Source organism: Chiloscyllium plagiosum, unplaced genomic scaffold (genome assembly GCF_037043375.1).
Source record: "Chiloscyllium plagiosum isolate Xiang-an unplaced genomic scaffold, Cpla_swu_hap1 HiC_scaffold_42, whole genome shotgun sequence".
NCBI lineage: Eukaryota > Metazoa > Chordata > Chondrichthyes > Orectolobiformes > Hemiscylliidae > Chiloscyllium > Chiloscyllium plagiosum.
Window position 1 is genome coordinate 51,411,802 of NW_028270180.1, and position 23,124 is coordinate 51,434,925.

The window sequence follows — 23,124 nt, forward strand, 5'->3', positions numbered from 1 at the left end:
TTTGGAGAGGTTGCAGAGAAGGTTTACGAGGATGTTGCCTGGTATGGAAGGTGTTAGCTGTGAAGAGAGGTTGAGTAAGTTAGGATTATTTTCATTGGAAAAAAGGAGATTGAGGATCACAAAATCATGAAGGATATAGGCAGGATGGATAGAGACAGGCTTTTTCCCAGGATGAAGGACTCAATAACGAGAAATCACGCTTTCAAGGCGAGAGGTGGAAAGTTTAAGGGGGATACACGCGGTAAGTATTTCCCACCGAGGGTGGTGGGCGTTTGGAACGTGTTGCCAGCAGAGGTGGTAGAGGCAAGCACGGTAGATTCAATTAAGATGCATCTGGACAGATGCATGAGTAGGTGGGGAGCAAAGGGTTGCAGATGCTTAGGAATTGACCGACAGGTTTAGACAGTACATTTGAATCGGCTCAGACTTGGAGGGCCGAAGGGCCCGTTCCTTTGCAGTTCATTTTCTTTGTTCTTTGCTCTTTGTTATAAAGAATATTATTTTCCAGCTGCTTTCCGTTGTGAAGCAGGGTCACTGGACTGGAAACGTTATCTATGTTTCTCCTCACAGAGGCTGCCATACCTGTTGAGAGTCTCCAACAGTTTCAGGCGCTGGAGAATTTTATTTCAGATCTCCAGCATCCACAGTTTCTTTGTTTATTTCACCTTTAATGCTGTTGTTTCACGGGATGTCAGCATCAATGGCAAGGGCAGCATTTGTTGCCGATCACTAATTGCCCTTGTCTGTGAGGTAATTTGTCAAGACAATATGGAGCCAAACACATTGTTGTGAGTCTGTAGACACACTTAGTCCAGACTGGGCAATAATGTTCAGTTTCTTTACCAAAGGCTGTCAGTGAAAAATAAAAACAAATCCTGATAGTTTCTGTTTTCTATGCCTGAAATTAGGTTTCATTCCAAACTGTGTCATTCGAATTTAAGCTCTGTTATCGGCTGTGTTAGGATTTTAAACGGTGCCTTTGGAGTCATAGCCTGTGCCTCTGAATTACCCGTCCAGTTACATTATCACTCTGATATAGAGTCCTTATTCCATAGTCCATATTCCCTATTCCATTATCCCTGCCAGAGAGAGATGGCGGGGGAATCAGTTTCAGTACAAACAAACAAAAAGATTTTGGGACAAAAGAGAAAGGGAGATGGAGAAAAAAAATCATGTAAGATCACAGGTTTCAGAATGCGGAAATGAAGATATATCGACAGCATCCCGCAACATGAGCCAGTATTCCCAGGAATGACGGATAAAGGGGGTGTTGGTGTCTTTTAAAATGCTGGAAAATATTATCTGAGCATTTTTTTAGCAGCTTTGTAACTGCGAGTGAGGTCAGCAGAGGCTTCCACTCACTGCTGAAACTAACAATAATTTGTCTCAGTGCCATTTTCATTGACTGTGACAGAGGGATTGTCTGTACAAAGCCGAACTGGTTTCATGGTGATATCTTATTGGACTCACCTCATTAACTACCTACTCCACCCCATGGTTTCCCTCATTCAATACCAGTGCGATTCTCCCACCCATCGTGGCTGGATGTCCTTACCAAGGCCCTGATAGTCCTGGATATTCCGTGATCTCTGGCACTTGTGCCATCTTGAAAAGGCCAATGGGCACACGGTTGAGCTTTCTCAGTGTGGAGCTGCCCAGCACATTTTACCCTGAACATGGCAGATAAGGGGCAATTACACCACCGTTTGCCGACCGGGGCACGGAGGTCCTGGTGGATGAGCTAGTACAGAGGAAGACCATTCTCTTCCCAGAATGGGCCACACCGCCAGACCCACCGAGCACGGTCTAAGCTCACCACACAGCTCAGTGCAGTATCTGTGATCTGACGAAATGTCCAGCAATACAGGATAAGCATCAATAACCTTCCCCACTCTGTTAGGATTAGGGTCACTGTATTCTCTCTGCTCCCTCACCCTCACTGTATATCTGTTATAGCGCCTGCCCCCGAACAAGGCTCATGCTCCACCACTCTAACTGCGGCATACCAAACCTTCCCCATCTCTCTCTCTCTCTCTCTCGCCTTTTCAACACCCATACAATGCGTTAGAATGTTGTGGAGAATGCCGATTATAAAATGTTCCAGAAAATGTTCCAAATAATTCCCATTTTCAGGAAAATGTCAATGCCCCAGTAAGTTACAAATAATGGGAAGGAGAGGAGATGTACGTTAATTGAATCACATTCAATTAAAATCCACCATGAGGTCATTCAGCCCTTCAAACATGCTCCAGCATTTAATAAGATCGTGATCCAGATGACACTTGGGCACTTTTATCCCGGTTTTCTTCAAGCGCCTGTTCGAGGGCATTTCCCATGGGAACAGAATCTGTGAGCAATATATTCCATCAGCTTTATACTTCTATGTAATGGTAATAACGTTTTACACAGACCAATAAAAATATACACTTATTTATGGTTGTTGATAGCAAATTACAATTAGTAATTCTGGTTATTTCACTTCTCTCACCTAATTGTATTCAACCAAAGCCAGCTTCTACACACTTGTGTCATTATAAAATACAGTTTATAGCAGAGAAGGTTTTTATACTCAGCCATTATATTGACCGTTATCTGAATTTTACAGTTTTCCTTGTTGTGAAAGTTTGTTTCCTTTGAGTGTGCCTGTTTATGTCTGTAATAGTTACACCATCTCTCACTCAGTTGGCTGTACGGCTGGATTGTAATGCAGAGGGAGGACAACAACGCATGTTCGGTTCCCCACACTGTCAGAGGTTACTATGAAGGGGACGCTCTCTCAACCTCACCCCATCACCCGAGGGTGGTGACTGTCAGGATAAACCACCACGAGTGGTCTCTCTCTAATGACAGAGCAGCTCCATGGTCCTTTGGAACTTTATTCTATCACTGTTAGCTTTGTAAAGTGTTCTGGAGCAGTGTCATTTTGTAACACTGTCAGCCTTTCCCCATGCTGCACATTCCCCCACACTGCACCATTTCCCAAGAGGTGCGAGGGAGGAGCGAAGGAATTCTGCGAAGGTGAATCTAACCGTTTGAAAGACTTAACCCAGGTGTCAGGACCTCCATTTGCCGAGAGGTGCGAGGGAGGAGAGAAGGAATTCTGGGAAGGTGAGTCTAACCGTTTGAAAGACTTACCTCAGGCGTCGGGATCTCCATTTGCCGAGAGGTGCGAGGGAGGAGAGAAGGAATTCTGGGAAGGTGAGTCTAACCGTTTGAAAGACTTACCTCAGGCGTCGGGATCTCCATTTGCCGAGAGGTGCGAGGGAGGAGCGAAGGAATTCTGGGATGTTTTTAATTGGGTGAGGAAAGGGATTGATGATTTGAAAAGTGACTACAGAGAGTAAGGTTGGAAACTGAAGAACAGGACGAATTGAGTAGTGGTCTCAGGTTTGTTAATGGTGCCACGAGATAGTGAGATGAGGAACAGTCAGCGAATGCAGCTTAACATGTGGCTGTGAGGCTGGTGCAGGAGGGAGGGCTTCAGGTAGCTTGACCATTGAGATACCTTCTGAGGATGGTGAAACCTGTACATGAAGGATGGGCTGCACCTGAACTGGAGGGGCACAAATGGCCTGGGTGGGATATTTGCTCGTGTGATTCGGGAGGATTTAATCTAGTTTGGCAGGGAGGGGGGTGGGAATCAGAGCCATATGTCTGAGAGGGGGTCAGTTTCAGACTGGACAGGATATATTGAATCTATCAGGAAGGTTTCTTACGCGATGAAACAAAGGGATCAGTTAAAGTGCGTCTGCTTTAATGCAAGGAATGTCCGAAATAAGAGTGATGAACTTAGAGCATGGATCAGTACTTGGGGTTGCCATGTTGTGGCACTTACCGGGAAGAGGGTTTCACTGGAGCAAGGATGGTTGCTCGATGGTCCAGGGTTTAGAACATTTAGAAAGAACAAGGAGATTGGAAAAAGAGGAGGCGTATAGCATTGCTAATCAGAGAGTGCATCACAGCGACAGAAACGAAGGTTGTTGAGGAAGGTTTGTCTACAGAGTCAGTACGGGTGGATTTTAGGAATAGCAAGGGAACAGCCACCCCATTGGGCGTTTTCTACAGACCACCTAATAGCAGCAGAGAGGCAGAGAGATTGAAGATCTCATAGGTGAGCAGATTCTGGAAAAATGCAAAAGTAGCAGTGTTCTTGTTTTGGGTGATTTCAACTTTCCCAAAATCGACTGGGAACTCCTAAGTGTAGATGCTTTAGATGGATCCGTTTTTGTCAGTTTCCTTACTCAGTATGTAGACCGACCGACGAGGGGAGGGGTCATTTTGGATTTGGTGGTCTGCAACGAGCCAGGACAGGTGTCAGATCTCGCGGTGGGAGAACACTTTGGTGAGAGTGATCATAGCCGCCTCACATTTAGCATAGCCTTGGAGAGTGAAAGGAGCAGTTACTGAGGGAAGATATTTAATTGAGAAAAAGGGAATTATGACGCTGTCAGACAGGAGTTGGGAAGTACAGACTGGGAGTAATTGTTCCAGAGAAAGAGCACAGCAGATATTTGGAGACTATTTAAGGTGCAGTTAATACGAGTGATGTACACATTTGTTCCTCTGAGACAGGTAAGAAGAGGTAAGATTAAGGGACCTTGGATGAAGAGAACAGAGGAACGTCTCACGAAAAGGAAGAAGGCAGCAAGGGTCCAGCACAACTTTAGAAGTTTACAGGCTTGCTATAAAGGAGCTCAGAATTGGACAGAGGAGAGCCAGGAGGGGGCACGAAAAAGGCTTGGCAAGAAGAATTAGGGAGAACCCAAAGGCAGTTTACTCGTACGTGAGGAATAAGAGAATGATAAGGGAGAAGTAGGGCCTATCAGGGATAGTGTAGGGAACTTGTGCCCGGAGTCTGAGGCAGATAGGGGAAGCCTGAAATGAGTTTCTTGCTTTGGTTTTCACCAAGGAAAGGGAATATGTTGTAAATGAAAACTTCGATGAGCTGGGATACAGTCTTGACCAGGTCAGGATTGCTGAAGTTGATATGCTATAAATTTTGGAAAACATTAAGATTGATAAGTCTTCAGGTCCAGAGCAGATTTATCCTAGCCTTCTCCGGGAAGCGAGGAATGAGGTTGTTAAGTCGCTGGCGAGGATAGTTGCCTCCTCACTCTACACAGGAGTCGTAACGGAGGATTGGAAGGAGGCAAATGTTGTTCCTCTTTTCAAGAAGGGTAATAGGGAAATCCCTGGCAATTACAGATCAGTCAGTCTTATGACTGTGGTGAGCAAAGTTTTGGAAATAATTCTGAGGGATAGGATTTATGACTAGTTGGCAAAGCATAGTGTGATTAAAGGCAGGCAGCATGGCTTTGTGAGGGGCAGGTCATGCCTCATAAATCTTATTGGGTTCTTGAAGAGGTGTCAAGACAGGTCGAGCAGTAGGTGTGGTGTATATGGACTTCAGCAACGCATTTGATAGGGTTCCCCATGGTAGGCTCATTCATAAAGCCAGAAAGTATGGGATACAGGGAGATGTGGCTATCTGGATTCAGAATTGGCTGGCTGACAGAAGGCAGAGAGTGGTTGTGGATGAAAAGAATTCTGCCTGGAGGTCAGTGGTGAGTGGGGTCATGCAGGGCTCTGTTCTTGGACCTCTCCTCTTTGTAGTTTTTAAAAATGATTTGGATGAGGAGGTTGAGGGGTGGATTAGTAATTTGCAGATGACACAAAGGTTTGAGGTGTCTTCGATAGTATAGAAGACTACGGCAGGCTGCAGCACGACATAGACAGGATGCAGAGTTTGGCTGAGAAATGGCAGATGGAGTTCAATCTAGATAAATGCGAAGTGATGCATTTTGGAAGGTCCAACTGGAATGCTGAATATAGGATTAAATATTGGATTTTTGGCATTGTGGAGGAACAGAGGGATTTGGGTGTGAAAGTACAGCGAGGCCTCAAAGTTGCTACCCAAGTGGCTAGGGTTGTTAAGAAAGCATATGGTGTTTTGTCTTTTATGAACAGGGGGATCGAGTTTAAGAGCCGCAAGGTTTTGCTGCAGATCTCGCAAGTCCCTGGTGAGACCACACTTGGAATGTTGTGTCCATTTCTGGTCGCGCAAGTAAAGGACAGATACAGAGTCTTTGGAGAGAGTGCAAAGAAGGTTCACCAGGATGCTGCCTGGACTGCGGGGCTTGCCTTATGAAGAAAGTTTGAATAAGCTCGGACTTTTCTCTCTGGAGAGAAGGAGGAAGAAAGGAGACCTGATCGAGGTGTACAAAATAATGAGCGGAACAGCTAGCCAGATAATTTTCCCCGGGGCAGGATTGACTGGTATGAGAAGTCATAGTTTGAATATATTAGGAGGAAGGTATAAAGGAAACAAAGTTTGTGAGAAGATTTGTAGCTCGGGTGCTCGGTTATCAACAAACTCATCGACCTGGACCCAATATACCGGCCACTGCAGCAGACATCTGGAACTGACAACCGGAAGTGGCAGAGACAAACCACTATAAATGCCGGAGGAAACATCACAGAAGCGCTTCACAGGAGGCTCCCAAACACTGAGGATGTCACCTAGGCAGAGGACGAAACGTCTGCAACACAACTTCCCAGCTCGGTGAACAGAACCAGTATAAAGGAAACGTCAGAAGTAGATTCTTTACGCAGAGAGTTATGAATGCATGGAACGCGTTGCCAGTTGAGGTGGTGGAAGCAGAGTCATTGGGGACATTTAAGCGACTGCTGGACATGCACATGGATAGCAGTGAGTTGAGGGGTGCGTAGGTTAAGTTACTATATTTTACATTAGGATTAAATCTCGGCACAACATCGTGGGCCAAAAGGCCTGTTCTGCACTGTACGTTTCTATGTTCTATGTTCTATTCTTGCCCATTCCCCGACAATCCTTCACTATATTGTTCCTTATGAACCTTGCTGTCTGTCCCACAAAAATATTCCATATCTCTGTCTCTCATGCTCTGCGGGGAAGACAGTTCCAAAGACTCACAGCAGTCTGAGAAAACAAAAATTAAAATCACCTGGGGTGTGAGGTTACTTTTTGTCTACTTACATGAGAATGGATATAATTACATCGGAAGCAGTTCAGAGATGTTTCGCTTCAAATATTCCAGGGATGAAGGCCTTATATTATGGATACTTTAACAGGTTACTCATAGAAAGACTGATGATCTTATTGAAACATACAACACCTTCAGCAGAGTGGATCAGGTAGATACCCACTGGGTGTTTTTGTGGTCCAAAATTGTTGCCATTGTTATAGAACCTCGGCAGTGTGGAAGCAGGAATTTCTGCCCAACGAATCCACACCGACCATCGAGTAGCATCCCACCCAGTCTGTCATGGCCAATCCACTCCAAGCTGCACATCTTTGGATATTGGAGGAAACTGGAGCACTGGGATGAAACCCACACAGACACGGGAAGAATGTTCAAACTCCACATAGAGGGACGCCCGAGTTTGGAATTGAACTCAGCTATTTAGTGATGTGAGGTAACAGTGCTAACCACAGATCCACCATGCTCCTCCATTAGTTCTATTAGTTATTTGTGGCTGACTAAAGGAATCTACCTGACTTGTTCTATCCCTGAACCTGACCTAGTCTGAGACCTTTATTATCGGCCATATCACCAACCTAGTTAGATCAAAAATTTGTTGTGAGCAGTGGAGGATTGGGACTAGAAAAGGAAAAGTGACACCCTCCAATCTCAGTCAGAACCGGAGTGAAGAGAAACTCACAAAGTGGGATTTCATTCAAGTGTAAATTCTGTTTCCCAGATGTTTGGCATGGCCAGATCTTTATATTATATCGAGGCTGGCTTTGTCTGATTTTCCATAGACAGGTGAATCAGGGATAATGGCGCATGGAGAGAAAAGTGTACCTGGGACCCAATGAGATGATCCACGACCTTACTTACTGGTGGAGGAGTGCAAAAGGGCCGAATGGCCCCCTCTTGTTCCTCAGCACTGTCTTCTGAAGTTCCATTCAGCCCTTCAGACCTGCTACACAGGAGCAGATCGAGACCACTCCGATGGTTAGGTGTAGATTCGGAAATGTACTTGGAAAATCCAGTCTGGACAGGAAGTGAGCCCCCAACCCCCCAAACCCTCCAGGCGTCCCTTCACTGTAACGTCTGCTCCAGATATGTATCATGTTACGGACCCAGATTCGCTGCAAATACTACCCCCTTACCTCACCCAGAGTTCACTAAAACAATTCCTCTGCTCTCCTTGAATGCAACATTGTACAACACGACTTCCAGGAAAATAACCAGTTATTTTCCAAGGCATAACATAAGAACGTAAGAAATGGGAACAGGCGTAGGCCATTCTGCCCCTTGAGCGGACCTGTCATTCAATCAGAGCATGGCTGATCTACTCCACGGCTCAACTCCACTTTCCTGCTAATCCCTTGTATCCCTCAACTCGCTGATATGTCAAAAACCAATCCACCCCGTCTGTAAATACATTCAGTGTGCCAGTCTCCACAACTCTCTGCATTAGCGAATTCTGGATATTCACTACCTTCTGAGAGAAGACAGTTAATTACATCCAAGTTTGAAATCAACATCGCTTATTCTGTATCTATGTCCCCGAGTTCGAGACTCTGCCCAGGTGTGGAACCATATTCTCAACATCTACCTTGTTAAGCCCCCTCTGTATCTTGTACGTTTCAGTAATATCACCCTCATTCATTTCAACCACAATGAATAAACGCCTCACCATTTTTGATGTACTCAATAATTGAACCCTTTCATCCCAGGAACCTGCCTAATGAACTAAACTAGTTACTTTCTGCGTCGGCATGCTGCCTTTATGGTTCATACACAGGAACATCCCAATCCCTTTGTACTGCTCTTTAATTTGGGAGTTCTCTTCATTAAATAACAGCCTGCCTTTTGGTTCTCAGTGTCATCCCCAGACTCGGATGTATATTGCACTCAGCTCTCTCCACCAGGCTATCAGGATAGATTGTCAATACCTGAAGCTGTTGGACTGATAATTGTGGTACTCCAGTAGACACATCTTTGACATAAAGATCGATTAATCCTGACTCTCCGACTTCGATGTGCTAACCAAACTTCATCCTATGATAATACAGTATCCACTATACTATGAGATTCTGTATTGTGTCCGAACCTTCATTTTGTGATACCTCGTGGAAAATCTCTGGAAAGCCTCATGTCTACCTTCATCTGACCGGTTGTTATATTCTCAGGGATCTCCAGAAAATAAATTGCATGGTTTTACAGACAAAATATAGATCCCCTTTCACAAAACCATGCTGACTCTGTGTGAAGCTTTTCTAAATGCCCTGCAATTCCTTCTGTACAAACAGACTCGCAGATTCCCAGCAATAATGGTCAGGCTAAATGGTTCCAGCTTTCTTGAAGACAGGCGCCACATTGGAGGGTCTCCAGTTTCACTGGAACACCCCTGTAATCCACAGAGTTATGGAATATTTCGCACGGTGCCACCAGTCACTCTGTAAGTGCAGCCTTTAAAATCAGCTATGAATTACTGCTGACCTGGCTACCCTTAGCCTTATCTGTTTGTTAAAAACCTTCTTCCTTTTATGAGAGACAGTTCAAGAACTTCCCTCCTATTATAATTTTGTTTATATCATTGCACTATTTACAGCACCTACCCTTGTGAGGAATGATGTAAAATACTGGTGTAAATTATCTGCCTGTTCCCAGTAGCCAGTTCCCAATCCACACCCTCCAAATGTCCTTAATATACATTCCTCACTTTCTTTCTCCTAAAGGTCGCACATTCATCTTGAACATTTTGTTTCATATACACGGAAAAGCTCAGGATGCTTGCTTTTATGTTTCTTGCCAATTTACTACATCATGTATTTTCTCCCCTTTTCCTATAATGTGAGAGAATGTGCTCTCTAATTGGAGAGGGGGAACCTGGAATCAGGAAGGAGTGATGAGAAGGGAAGAAGATAGAACAGCAATGGCAGGCGTTTCTGGGGGTAATTCTGGAAGCACAGCTGAAATTCATGCCTAGCCTCTGTTTATGGTCCCTGAAATAAACTTCTGAAATCAGGCTCTACACTAATGCTAATCAATTTGTGATTGAATAGTATCCTTCACAGCTTTTAGTTCATCTTCTTATCGAGTCCTTCTTTTTGAACACCCACTGACCTTCCTCTGGTTCAATTTCCAAACCCCGCTTCAGATCAGAAAAGAGACAGAAATCTTCAATTTAAATATCTGGTTCGTTACAATTATTCAGAAGGAACTTCTGCATGTGGATGAGCACATGATCAGCGGAGGCTGACTCCATTCTCCCAGTTTCTCCATCTCTGTTGTTTCTGGTTGATGATACCTCATTCCAATGATCTGCCGCTGACGTGACCGCCTTTTCCCTCAAATCAGAAATCCCCTAACTCCAGTGGACAGGGCCTTCAGCTGTCACTGTCCCATCTCCCGTGCTTCTCCCAGCCCTTTCTTCCCAGAGCAATGATAGACCTCCCTGTGTCCTCACTTCCCACTGCACTAGAATCCACATTCACGTAATCAAATTCCTCCAGTTTCACCACCTCCAACAGGACAACACCATCAAACGCACCTTCCCCTCCCCTCCACCGTCAGCATTTCACACGGGAACCCTCCATCACCCCGAATATTTCCACACTCCCCCATGGCACCTTCCCATTCAAATTCACAAGCTGAAAAACTTGCCAATTCACCTCTTCTCTCCTCACTGTCCAAGGCCCCAATCACACCTCCCAGGTAAAGCAGCATTTCACTTGTACTCTTTCAATCCGGTCTCCTGTCATTGCTGCTCACAATGCAGTCTCCTTTACACTGAGAGGAACCAAACAGAGACTGCACTGAGGAACACCTCCACTCTGCCTGTAAGAATAACTCTAATTCTCTCGTTGTTTCCCATTTCAAGAACCTTCCTTGATCTCATACTAACATTTCAGTCCTGGGCTGCTGCAATGTTCAAATAAAGCACAACCCAAGCTTGAATAAACCCCACTTTACACTTTTGTACGTTACAGCCTGTAGGAGTTAATATACAATTTCATAACTTCACAACCTGACCCCATTATGGCTGTTCTCCATTTTTCAGGCATTCTCCCTCCTGGTCTTCCCATGACCTTGCTGGTTGTGTCTTCCTTATCTTGCACCTAACAGAGAAAACAGCTTTCATCCATCACAACTTAATTTAAAGTCGTTTCGCATCATCCTCTCGTTCACCACTTTTAAAAGCCCATTTATCTTCTACCACATCCTCTTTTCACCCGTCACACAAACCCCAACTCTGTCAAGGTATTAAAAAGCCTATTTTAAAATTATTTTCAGTTCTAAAGAGGTGTCACACTGGACTTGAAACGCTAACTCTGTTTCGCTGGCTCTATAGATGCGGCCACACCTGTTGTCTTTCTCTAGAACTGCACAGGCATAGCACAAATTTTCAATTAAACAAATAACTATGGACACTGGAAATAAAGATACAAATATTGCCAGAGAAACTGCGGGAACTTTGTAGAAGGGTCACTGTTCATGAAAAATCAACTCTACTTTCACTCCAGAAAATGCTGCCACACCTGCTAAGTTTCTTCAGCAATTTCTGCTCTTGATCAAGTTCCACAGACGTGTGTCAAAGATTGTTAAAAGCCCTGTCCAACATGGAGCACCATACACGCGGAATAAAACGATCACACCACGTGCCCAAATCCATTGGCTCTGAAACTAAAAAAAGGCTGGCATCACTGACACGACAGCACTCTTCCTCATGGTCAGGGACAAAACCAGAGGGAAACACATTCACATCAAACACAGATGATGGTATTATGGGAATGGAAAAGATTCAGATGAATATGTTAAAGTGTTTGAGTAATGTCAGAAATTGGTGGTGTGACACTAGGCAGAGACCCTAACAGAATGATAATATGAAAATGTAAGCCTTACCAAATCGGAAAACAGGTTAGGTCACTGAGTACAAGGCTGATGAGTGAATGGGTCTTGGTGTGAACTGGAGCACAGTCAGTAGAATTGAATTACAGATATTGCAGCTCAAACAGGGCATTCATGTGGTGCTCTAGATCTCAGCAGCAGCAGCAGCAGAATTGTATTAAAACATAATCTGTAACTTTTTCACTGGGATAATCCCTCAGTCTGCCATAACCATCAAGCCGATCCATGGGTCAGTGACGAGTGTGGGTGAACATGTCAGAGTCAGAACCATGTGTAACTAAACCTGATGACAACCCATTGAACCTACCGCACTTGACTGATTACATTCTAAGCAGCAGAACTAACATCTAATGTAGAGGGTGCAATGATCCCGATACAAGCAGATTGGATCTAAGCTCTGCCATCCTGCATCAGCCAGACATAAGTGTTGATGGACTATTAAACAACTCACTGGAGGAGACAACTCCACAAATATCCCCATACTACAGAACAGAACTGCCCTGTACATCAGTGTAAAAGACAAGGATGCAGTATCTGCACTATCCTCAGCCAGACGTGTTGAGTGGGTGATCCACCTCACCCTCGCCATGACGCCCACAGAATCACAGATGCCAGTCTTCAACCAATGCTATTCGCTGCACGTGACATAAAGAAACAGCTGAACACAGTAGATAAGACAAAGGCAATCAGCCCTGACACCATTCCTGCAATAGGACTGAAGACTTGTGCTGCACACCAAGTGTGTCCCTGGGAAAGCTGTTTCATTCCAGCTCCAACTATGACATCTCCCTGGCAATGTGGAAAATTACTCAGCTATGTCCAGTCCCCTAAGAGGAGAATAATTACAATCTGGCTGATTACCACCCCCTCAGTACCATCACGATAATCAAGTTGGTGGGAATTTTTTTTGACAGAGATGTCAAGTAGCACCGAAATAATCAGGTCAGTGTGGTATCTGATAGATCCCCATGTGGAGATGGTGCTGCTGTGGAAATGTCACTGGATTATTAACCCAGACCAGGCTAAAGCTCTGTCAACTGGTGGAAGTTAAAAACACTTAATAAAATATCGAGATCTAAACTCTGATGTGAGTAACAGTGACCTTGAAGCCAGTATCGATTGTAAACACCAAATTCCTTCCCCAATGTACTTTCAGGAAGTGAGTCATGCGTGCTTTCCTGGTATGGCCTAAAAGTGACTCCAGACACACAGACATGTGATAAACTCTTCATTGGTCTCTGAAACGGCCAAGCAAGACATTCAATTGTATCAAACCGCTCTGAGATATTAAAGGATAACCCGGACAGAACAGCTGGCACAAGCCTGGGTATTGAAGAAGGGAATGGAAACACAGTCCTGTTGATCCTGCAGAGGCCTCCTTCCTAACATCTGAGAGCTTGTGACAACATTTACAGAGCTTTCCCACAGACTGGACAGAAACAGCAGGAAAGGAGGAGGTCACACAACACATCGAACATTCCCCATTCTAGCTCATGGAGAAAATCTTCCCAATGCAGTTTTCCCCACAGTGTGTCCATATTCCTTAATATGTTCAAACATCCGGACATATAAAATAGGAACTGCAGTAATCACTTTGGTCCATCAATTTTGCTCCTCCATTCAATATAGAAGTAGTTCTCCAATAATGCGTGCTCATTAAACATGATTTCGCTGCAACACAATTCATGAATGGCGTCCCTTTCTTTATATAGCGAGCTCCTGTTCACTGTGATGTGATTCCTGGTTGGGCACCCGCTGAACAGAAAATCCCAGCCTCAGGATCCTCTGTCTGCAAAATGCACCCTCAGTGTGTTCAGCTAAAACAGGAATGTAATCCATTCTGCAAGCCTTGAAAATGAGCCTCAAACTGGGAATTGTAGTCTACACTTAGAAGGAACTTTATTTCAAACCAGGGTAGAATCTTGGGGAGAACTGGAATTCCGTGTCGGCATCACGTGGTCAGTCGTGTCGCGAGCTTTGTTGTGAAGCGCTTGGTGAAAGTAAGAGTTCTGTAGTCAGTGACTGTTGTGTTAAAATGCTACATTTACATCACTATATCATTAAAATATAAGAGTTAAAGATTTAAGTGGACTGTGCTATCATTTGTGATAGGCTATTTTTCTTATTGACTTTTACTGATATCATTGGGGTTCGCCCTTACCCCCTATTTCCCACAGGCCCCATTATTTATATTGCACCATTTTCTATAAGACGGTGTTCCACAGGAACATAGCCTCCCTGTTAACAGAGAACTACTTGGAATATTCGCTGATCCTGCAATTCCACACCATATTCCTGCGCTGTTCCCATTCCTTTAGTGTCTGGAAATCCTTATTTATATTCAGTGCCTTGTCTTCCACAGTCTTGTGTTGTCAAGAATTCTTGAGGTTCGCCAGTCTTTGAGTACAGAGATTTATTCTCATCTTAATGCTCAGTGGCCTGTCCGTACCTAATACTGCGTTCCCTTGATTTAGACATCCCTGCTTCCATACTGTCTCGCCCTATCGGAGTTTTATATATTTCACTAAGATCTCCACTCATTTTCCGAAACCTCATGAAATACAGGCCCATTCGCCCCAAACTCTGGTTTCACAGCAAGCCGGTCATTCCAGAGATCATCTGGTCGTCCTTCGTTGCTCTCGCTCAAAGTCAGGTTTGTCCTTTATTAGATAAGGAGACCAAAACTACACACAATACTGCACGATGTTCGAGATGGGGTCTCACCAACGCCCTATACAGCTGCAGTAAGACATGCTTTCTCTTTTACTCAAATCCCCCTGAAATGAAGGTCAACACACTATTTATCTTCCTAACTGCTTTCTGTGATCACAACCAAACAATCACAGAAGCATAGACTCCGTACTGTCAGAAGAGGAGCACCAACTACATTCGTCCTATTTTTTTACATGAAATCCGTAGCGTAACTGTTATGATACTTCAAGAGCTGGCTCAATTATATTTTAATGGTTGTGAGGTTACCCATCAGAATTCCCCTCTCAGGAAGTTTACCCCTGACCCCAACACCCTCTGGGTGAAAAACAATCTTTGAATCCTCCCTGAACCTCAAACACTTCACTTTAAAAGTGTGCTCCCATGTTATTTACCCTCTGACTAAAAGGAATAGCTGATGTCGATCCACCCTGTCCATTCCCCACGTAATCTTATCCTACTGAATCATATTTCCCTCAGCCTTATCTGCAGAAAACTAAACAAGCCGAGTTTATTCAGCCTCTCTCCACAGCTGATATTCTCCATCCCAGGGAAGATCCTGGTGAATCTCCTCTGCACCGCCCACAGTGCAATCACATCCTTCCTGTAATGTGGCTCCCAGAACTGCACACAGTATTCCATATTAGCCTAACCAAAGTCCTGTATAGCTTTTACAATCTGTGTCTTGATGAATAATGGCTATGCCGACAGTCGCCTGTGATTTCTTAAATAACCTATTCTCCTGTCCAGTCCCATTCAGGGATGTGTGGAGAAGCACCCTGTGAGCTTCCTAGTGTGCTGCCATTCATTGAGTCCTTCCCTGTCTGGTTCCTTCTTCTAAAGTGCATCGCCTCATATTTATTAGGATTACATTCCATCTGCCATTGATCTGCCCATCTGACCATTCCACCCACACCTTCCTCTAACCTTACAGCAGGTTGGTAAAGTATTGCTGCTGCTGTGCACGACTTTAATGGGATCACATCTTGTGTAGTGGGCACAGATTTAATCTCCAAACTGAGGAAAGGATATTGGAATTAACTCAGAGATTATTCGCTCAACTGATTTCTGCAATGAAGTTGTTAATCATAGAATCGCTACAGTGTGGAAACAGGTCATTTGACCCATCTACTCCACACTGATCATTCGAAGATCATGCCATTCAACCACACAACCCCCTCCCACCCCCTCCCACCCCCCCACCCCCACACCACACCACCACCACCCACCCATCCCTGTAACCTTTATGACTGATGAACGTAGACTGTACATCCCAGGACGTGATGGATAATTTAGCATGGCCACTCCAGCTAACCTGCACATCTTGGGACTGTGGGAGGAAACTGGAGTATCCGGAAAAAACCCACGCTGACATGCGGAGAATGTGCAAACTGAGGCTGGAATGGAACCTGGATCGTTGGTGCTGTGAGGTTGCACTGCTAACAATTCAATTACCCAGTGCGGGCAACACAACTTGCCTGCACAATTCAGCCCTTGAAATGCGATGTAACAGCATGGTGATTCCATAAGTCCCCAAACCTTCACTGACCAACAGGAAGAGGACATTGTGATCTTGAGCGGCTTGTTCAGGAACAGGAGTTGGACATGCAAGCCATAGAAACCATAATGTTGGAGCACGAGGCGGGTAATTAGCCAATCGAGACTATAATATAGGAACACCAGGAGGTCATTCAGCTCATCGAGACTTTAATGTAGGAAAACCAGGAGGACATTCAGTCCCTCGTGTGTGTAACGCAGGAACAGAATGTGTCCAAACAGCCACTCATGCCTCTTACACCGCAATTGGAGCAGATCTTTTACAGTCATGTTCCTGTTACACAGGAATTGAAAGGGAATGTAGAGGTTATAGAAAAGAAAGAAATTAGAATAACCAACCACACTTGGGAATGGAAAGACTTGATCAAACTGGTGATATTGAAGACAACCTTTTAGAATCTGTTATGAAGGAATTAGTAACAGGAGGTTTTCAAAGTCAAGCCACAATCCATCACATGGTTTAATGAGGTGTAAATCATGTCTGAATGGTTTGACTACATCCTTTTTTTTACAAAAGTGACAAACCAGGTGGATAAAGGGGATCCTATAGATGTATTATAACTGGACTTCCAGACAGCATTGCGTAATGTATCACAAAAAGGTTAATATGCGAGACAAGATCACGTGGGGTTAGGAAAGAAAATTATGAGGAGAGAGCATTGGCTAACAAATAAAAGCCATGAAATGGAGATGCTGGTTCTGGACTGGGTTGGACAAGGTCAAAAATCACATGACACCCTGTTACAGACCAAAAGGTTTATTGGAAAACACAAGCCTTCGTATCGCTGCACCTTCATCAGGTGTTAGTGTGAGAGGATATCTTAGACAGGATTTAGACGGAAACGATCAAAAAGTTGTACAGCTCATGCACATGAATTGAACACATGCAAGATGGCTCCTAAATCTTTAATAAGTTAGAATGGAGGTATAGTTTTTGATTGATTAATATGCAAATCGCAGAATTTCTTTCAAGTCACTGCTTCGAGAGACCTTCAGGTATCATCAATGTAAAGGAGGTGAGCCCTGTGGCCAGAAATGTATTTTAGGGGTGAGGCATTGTTTGGAGTCTGTCTGTGTCTTCACCTGGAGTCAGACTGGGCTTATTTCCAACGTAGTAAGTTATAAAATACACATTGACTGACTATCTCAAATTGCATGTTTGTTGAACAAAACAGAATGTATGTGCAAACACAAATGTGCATGTACAAATTCAGTCCACAGATTTATATATGTGTGTGTATGTGTGTGCATGTGAAAGAGGGCGGGTGTCTGTGTCAAGGGGAGAGAGAAATAGACAGTGTGTATGTGAGGGAGAGTGTGTGCGTGAGTGTGGGAGGGAGAGAGAATGTGTGTGTATGCGTGCATGTGACATACAGAGTGCGCATGTGAGAGAGGGGGAGTTTGAGTGTGTGTGTGTGGAGCGCATAGGGAGAGTGTGCATCAGTGTGTGTAAAGGGGAGAGTGAGACAGTGTGCTTGTGCAGGCTAAGACACAGATATGACAGATCCCTTTCCCCAGACACACCAATCCGTGGTTTCTGAGCTTCCCCTCCCTCGACCCTCTGCTCCATTCGTTGTTCATGTTACAAACCCAGATGCTGCAACTGCAGTCCCCATGCTCCATCCAGAGTTGGGCCACTAAATCCTCAGGTCTCCCTGAATGTCTGGGGCAGCTCCCAGAACAACCTCCAGCAAACCATCCCCAGCCCCTCCACTAACTTTTCAATAAGAGGAGACAGTCAGAAGCCCCTGAGCTACAAGTTAGAGACCTGGCCCTTCACAATGATATTCGAGGGGCTTCCTCGTATTAATGACCGCACCTTTAGCTGAGGGGGACAAACACAGGCGTTCAGTGGACAGGCGCAGACCAAGTTTCAAAGACGTGTCTCAAAGTTGCTGAAACGCTCTGGTCCAACATGAAGCACCACATGCGACACACCAGGAAGTAAATAGCAGCCTGACACACAGCATTTAATCGTTTCTGCGTTTCACAATGCCAGCACTCGATACACTAGCCAGGCAAAAACCAAGGCCAAGGAAAGATACAGAGGGAGATTCACATGAAAGGTAGAAACAGGCAATTCATTAACTGTGAACATGATGTGGAAACATGGACGGGAAAGACAAGACAGAGGAGTGTGTCTAACTGGCGGAGTTAGTCCTTGGTGCGTTCCATCACAAGAATGAGAACATGAATAAATCATTGCTGGATGAGTCGAAAATGTCTGTGACATCTAATGCTGAATCGCCCCCATAGAATCAGCCCAGACACGATAAACTGGGACAAGGTAACAGCCCAGCATGGAGAACTGTACAGACTATGCCAATGTATTGCTGAGTAGGCTGGACTACCTGCCGAGCACGGGAAGTATTGCAAACCTTTGTCAGTATATTGCTGCTCCACTTGCACTGGATGTCTGCCGAGCATGGGAAGATTTGCAGCCCATACTGCAAGTGACAATAAGTGGGACTCCCACAAATTAATGTCCCTGCATCTCCATGCTGCAGCTCAAGGCAGGGGGCATGTACGCATGCGTGTTGGGGTCTGGGATGGTGGTAGATGTGAGAATCATTGTCCGAGAGAGAGAATACGCATGGAAAAACTCAGTTTCAATATGAACAACTGGTAGAAATTGGGTAGAGAGAGATGGAGGAATGTTCATGGACAGATATGTGGAAATGCTTGAGAAAATTAAAGTAACTGCATTGAGGACCCGATAACAATATAGATCAGAGTGCACAGGAATGACAGGTTGTATGGGATTTTGGTGTGAGTTCATATACCAGCCATGGAGTATTGACTCCGATTTGCTTCTGCAGGTTGAAATTTGGGAGAGTCAGCAGCAGATCATTGGCTTCATTAAGACCTGTATTTCATTGCTCAACCTTCTAAGAGCAGATGGGATGAACCAATAAAGTATATTCGGAAGGTTTTAGTAGTTGAAAATAGGAAGGGTCAGGGTCTGGTGTCAGGGATCAGATCATGATCAAAAGAAACATTACAGTTGAGACTCTTCTGCTTCAGACATCGATATTGGCCAGGGATGAAATGGAGCCGGAGGAAGGAAATTGAGTTTATAACTATAACAGAAGATGGCGACCGCCCTGCTCTGAAAACTTATGTAAAAACGGAAATGGTATCATGAATCAAGGTTCACAGCTGAAATTAAGTAAGTCAACACACAAGTCTATGAGGGACACTGCGAGAAGCAAAGAGGGAGTGGGTGAAGAAACAAGCTCCCTGATGCAGTTAGAATATCTGCATTGAGAGTCTCAGCAGGAATAATAACAACAACAATCAGAGTAGAGTCATGAAAAGAACAGTGTTACATTCAAACCCGATTTATAGATTTAATGATTGAACATGACACTTACCAGGGGCACCAATGATAGCCAGGATTGGATAATAAAAATATTGAATAATGTAAAGTACCCATAAGATCTGACGTGGTAATGGCAATCGATCGTAATATTTAGAAAGATACCAAACATGCGAGGATAAACTCCTGTCCATTATTTGAACTTGCCAGTCCATTGTTCTCAGATTCTGATCCATTGTTGTAACATTTTGTCTAATGCTCCCAGATCCTGATCTTTCTTCCCCCACTCTGGAGCTGCTGATCCCTGTTAGTGCTGTCGATGATGCTTCCACTCATACTATGGGATAACACATTGAACGGAGCCCATTTATCATTACAAGCTGGAAACCCTCCACTGGGATAATTACAATCCATGGAGACTGACATTAATCACAGTCACTGAACAAACAGGCTCTGTTAACCCATTCCTTACATCGCTTTTCCTATCCCAATAAAAGGGAATATTTACTCAGTCTGGCGGAACAGATGAGGGTTGCTGAGGGAGGGACCATCAATCTTCCAATCTTTTTAATCTTTCCTCCTTGTATGTGGAAGTATTGCCAGAGCACTGCAGGGTTATATACGTTCCACCTCGTTTATAAAAGGAGATAAGAATAAAATAACGGACCAGCTGCATAAGATGATGGGTGGGCAGGTTCCCAGAGACCTTAATCTAGGCTACAATATTTATTGCCCATTGACTTTGTGTAGTCCTGCAACTGGTTTAACGTACACTGTCGTTAATTCTTTTTCCATGAACTTGAGACAGCATTCAGAGCATCGCGGCTGCTGCTCAGGAAAGGGAGGAAGCAATTGTTTCCCAATTGTGCCTGTTACAGAGATAGGAAGAGACAATTCAGCATTTCGGGCCTGTTAGAGTGAGATAGGCAGAGGCCATTTCTTCCAATCGTGCCATTCAGCATTTTGAACCTGTTACAGAGGGACAGGAGGACGCCATTCAACCTCTTAGGCTTGTTACAGAGGGACAGGAAGCCAAGCTTGTTTCGGCAACCACTTTGAAAAGCTGCTTGGGAGATGCTTATGGCAGGAAAGTGGGAGGCATTCACAAATGAAATCAGAGAGTCTCGCGACAGTATGTTCCTGTTCATGAGCAGGGTAAGACTGGTCGGTGTAGAGAATGCTGGATGGCTAGCGAAATTGAGGCGCTGGTTAAGGAAGAGAAGGAAGCATACGATCGGTGTAGATAGCAGTGTAAAAACAATGACTGCAGATGCTGGAAACCAGATTCTGGATTAGTGGTGCTGGACGAGCACAGCAATTCAGGCAGCATCCGAGGCACAATAAAGTAAATCCTTTGAGGAGTACAAGGGCAGAAAGATTACACTCAAGACAAACACCAAAATACTGATAAAGACAAATCATTCCCTCATTGTAGAGGGGGCGCAGACATTTCTCCACATGAGAATATTCGACTCTGAGAGGTGCAGTGGTCAGTGAAGAGAGTGAAGTCAGAGTACAACGGGATCCTGATCAGATGGGTGAAAGGGCTGAGGAGTGTCATTTGGAGTTTATTTTAGACACACAGAAGGTGTAGCATTCGGTAAGTCAAATCAAGACAGCACTTATAGGTAGGATCTTGGGAAGGGTTGACAAACACATATGTTAATAGAAATTATTGAAGTCCTGCAGTGTGGAAACAGGCTCTTCAGTCCATCATGTCCACACTGACCCTCCAAATAGTATACACCAGACACACCCATACATTACCCCCGTAACTCTACATTTCCCACAGCTAATTCACCTAATCTACACATCCCTGGATACTGCAGAGCAATTTAGCAAGGCCACTGCACAGAAACTGCACATTATTGGACTGTGGGAGGAAAGCCAAGCTCCAGGACGAAACCCACGCTGACACAGGGACAATCTACAAATCGCACACCGTCACCAGAGGATGGGACTGAACCCGAGTCTTTGATGCTGTGAGCCAGCAGTGCTGACCACTGAGCCACCATGCCCTCTCAGCGATCTGCTCAGAGCTACTGCATTCTCTCACTTTCTCTGGAACCTTCACATTTGTTCAGATGTTGCTGAATTCCAGTGGCGACCTCCAATATGCCCCCCACCTTTACCCTCAGCCGAGGATTCACCCCCTCCCAAATTCTGATGGTCAGGGCGTTCCACTATAACTGACCGATCTCCTGCACTTCAGCCCTCACCTCTTCCCCTCCTTCCCAGATCAATTCATCCATTAATACTGCAGTATGCACAATACTTGCTGAGCTAAAATAAAACAAAGAGCTGCGGATGCTGGAGACCTGAAACAAAAGCTGTTCTGATGAAGAGTCCCCAGATTTTACGTGCTAACTCTGCTTTCTTCTTACGGATGCTACGAGACTCGCTGAGCTCTGCCAGAAATTTCTTGCATAACTAATTCCCTGTTTATATCGTGTGCAAAATTTGCCCTGCAGTTTTGCCTATGATTTGTTTCACCTTGCTGTTTCTAATCTCCACCCAAACTGTTCCTGAGCAATCTGAGCACCGTGAGCTGTGGTGTGATAAATGGTACATTCAGTGAGATGTTCCCTGAGGCCTTTCTTGAAATTAATACAATCTCGCTGCCTCTTGTTTGTCATTCTCAATGGGAATGATGAGATTCTCCCTGGTTCTCCCCTTGCGCTGACGGAGTGGAGAAAGACATTGATCTCCCGTCAATGCGGTCCATTCGGCCCGATGGCTAAGTCTGCTCTAACCTGGAGGGGGGCAACCTTAGAGCAGGCAGGCATGATCTGGTGTCATGGCCACCACTCCTGGTCCTGAGGGAAGTGGAAGTCCTGCCTGTGACCCTCCCCATCCAGGAGGAGCTCCATGCCCCTGCCCACAATATGGGTTTGAGGAGGGCAGTAATGTCCCCCTGCCAGCTACGTATAGGCTCAATATCAGGAGGTGTGCAGGATAGCTCCATACGGACTGTGCTTGTTCCAGTGCACTGTGGGCTTTCAAAGACGGCACTTGTTCCCGGGATGCTATTTACTTCCTAGATCTCTGGCGAGCTGGGAGGTGGTGTGGAAATGGTGTGCTGTAAATGTGTGTGTGTGTCGGGAGGGAGGGGGGAGGAAACCAACTTATCCCTAACTGTGTGGGCTCGAACACCAATTAATGTGGGGAGTGTGGTAAAATACACTCAGCCACACACTGGGAATTGCTCCCCAAACTCAACTCAACTTGCACTTTAAATAAAAACAAGATGAATTATTAAAATTAATCCATAAGAACACAAGGACTAGGAGCAGGAGTACGCCATCTGACCCCACCATTTAATAAGATCAGTGTAGATCTTTTCATAGACTCAGCGCCACTTACTCGCCCTCTCAACATTACCCATAATTCATTTACTGTTCCAAAATCTACTTTTGCCTTAAAAACATTCAGCGAAGTAAACTCAATGACTTCACTCAGCAGGGAATTCCAAGATTCAGGTGACGATGTTCCTTCTCAACTCAGTCCTAAATCTGCTCCCCCTCATTTTGAGGCTATTCCCCTTAGTTCTAGTTTCATCCAAAAATGGAAACAACCTCCCTGCTTCTATCTTATCTATTCCCTTCATAATTTTATATTTTCATAAGCCCCCCACTC